This window comes from Lutra lutra, chromosome 13 (genome assembly GCF_902655055.1).
Source record: "Lutra lutra chromosome 13, mLutLut1.2, whole genome shotgun sequence".
In the NCBI taxonomy this organism is placed as follows: domain Eukaryota; kingdom Metazoa; phylum Chordata; class Mammalia; order Carnivora; family Mustelidae; genus Lutra; species Lutra lutra.
Genome location: NC_062290.1, coordinates 91,429,911 through 91,432,590, shown reverse-complemented (window position 1 = coordinate 91,432,590; position 2,680 = coordinate 91,429,911).

Genomic DNA, 2,680 nt, shown 5'->3' with positions numbered 1-2,680 from the left:
AATTGTGCATAACCTTATTTTCCTATGTAGGTTTTCTCTATAGTTTCCAACATTTCAAAGTACGTGTTTGTGATTAGGTAAAATAAAGCAACACACGAAAAAGAATCAGACTCCAGCGCCAAGGGGAATGGGTGGTCTCTTTGTCAGGAATCTGAGGTGCCTTCTTTTGTTGTCTGACCTGAGGCTTAGAGGAGGGGGTGTGAGGCTGGAGGGGAGTGCTTGGAAGAGGAGGGGGTGCTAATGAGAGCTCCTGAGACAGGGATCTTGTGTTGCCCTGGCTGCCCATCTGTCTGGGCTTCCCCTCGGGAACCTGAAAGCCTGGCATCCGCCCTCTGCTCCCACATTCTGTGTGAGGGTTACACGCTTAGTAGCTTCTGACGTTAGCGGCCCATTGTCATTCTTGATTAAAACACACGATCCACATAATGCAGTAATAGAATTAGAAGGCAATCCCTCCCTCAAATGGGCTGCGGTAGAGGCTCAACAAACAACCTGGGTTTTGTTCCACTTTGATTTGGCCTAATGTGTTGGTAAAAGGGTCCATCCCTGAGATGCTTTGTGCTTAATTACGTATGAACATGGGAGAAAGCAGAGGTCCCTAACTACATGCTTGGTGGTTGATTAAGTGAGCGTCCAAATGGGCAATCAATAATTTACTAAAATATTTAAAATACCTCCTGGCTTCCTGTGATGGGAAGAATACGGCTCGTGTGTGGTCCATTGTTGACGTCTCTGCAGGTGGAGATAGTCCCTGTCTTTCTGGTGTCTCTGCCTCTAAGCCTGGACACTTCTGCCCACTTTCTTCATGGCTAGAGGGTGTACTTTCGCAAACACAGATCTAATCACAGCACAACCCACTTCAAACTGTCCATTGCGCTCCCTTACCTCTATCCCCCACCACACCTGGTTAGCCCCTCGTCTCCTTGGAAGGCTTGATGCAGACCTCCCCTGTGCAGAGGATGGCGTAACCACCTTCTCTAAGAACTTCAAAATTCTGTGTGCAGGTCTCTTATCTTGCAGTTGAATCTCACTGCGTTTCACATTCCATTTGTGTCTGTCTCCCCGGTGGGGCTGTGAGCAAGCGCCAGGAGAACAGGAATGAGTTCCACAGGGATCCTTATTTAATCCTTTTATTCAGTGAGTGTCCCTGGGTAATGAATGAGTTGGAGTGCAGGAATTCTGGTGCAGTGTTGTGATCAGAATTAACAATGAGTGATCCTCTCCCTTTCCTCCTTTTTGAATTACTAACACGTTCCTCCTAATCTTCCCCTCCTGGATTGTTAGTTCTGGAGGTGATCCTACTTCCTTGTTCTCTAGATGCGAGATCTGGGGTTCAGAAGGGTTAACTCATTTGTCGGGGGGGGGGACACCAGTCTAGGCTGATTTCCTGCTCTCCAGGATCCTCTGTCTTTGGGATCATTTGATCACCGTTCTCATCATGCTAAAACCACAAGAGGCAAGATAAGAGGAAAACAGGAGTCGGGGGCGGGGTGGGGTGGGTTCAGAAGAGACCAAAGGAAGTTTCTCAACCATACTTGCATTAGATTAATTTTAATGAACTTGACTCTAAACAATTTAAAACTCAAGGATGCAGTGAGCCTTCAGGTGAAGGTGAAGGAACACGTAATCCACTTCAAATATTTGCAGTGACATTTGTCAGGGCTAGACTGCATCTGGCTTTACCACCGGCTCCCCAGCTGTTTAACAAAATGTCGAGCACATCCAATATCTATATTTGTTGAGTGACTAACTCGCATGCCTACTATGTCCCCAGAACTGTATGCTGCCTCAGTTTAATCCTCGGAGCAACCCCCAAGGTCTTAAGCATGATGCCACACTGATTACGACAGGTGGCTTAGTTACGTCTGGCTTATCCAAGGCAGATTTGGGTTTAAATCTATCTGGTGACATTCTGCCCGGCCGTCCAATGCAGTGTTCTGCATCTAGTAAATCCTCAATAATTATTAATTGATGAGGGTGCTTTCTCGGTCTGAATGCTTAAACCACATGCTCTCTGAATATGATGGGAGTTGCAGCATATTTTAATTAAATACTGACAACTTTAATTCTGATTGCTCATTCTAATACTCTTGAGCTGATAGCACCAAGCTAATGGCTTGTTCATTTTGGAAGATATTAGCAGCAGGGTGCTGCCTTTTACCCAAACATAAGATCACAATAATTAAAATCTGATATTGCTCGAAATGAACTCCTTTTAAACTAATTTATATCCCACAAACACACGCAGATGCAAGCATATATGTGCCAGCATTCTCAAGGATTTACAGCACCTTAGAGAAACTCTGTCCATTCCCTTCCAAAATGAAAAGTTTTCTGTTGCTGTGATGAAAGACTCCTTACTAGGTTCAGGGGGAAATGTGCATTTCCACAGATCAATTTCTGAGTTTCCCAGAAGAGGGGAACCAGAGAGAAATCCTGAAAACTAATGACTGTGGGAGCGGAGCATTTGGTACTTTATAGCTCTAATCAGTATCTAAACCACTGAATCAGAGAGTAAGACAAAGGACAATCTTATTGCGTGGGGGGTGGAGAGAGAGAGGGTGGGTGGGGGAGGTGGGCTGAGCAGGAGGGAGAGATATCTGAGTATACAAAGAGATGAAGTAATTTGGAGGGAAGATCCAAGAAGCAAACATAATATATCGTGTTAATTCTTTGCTTC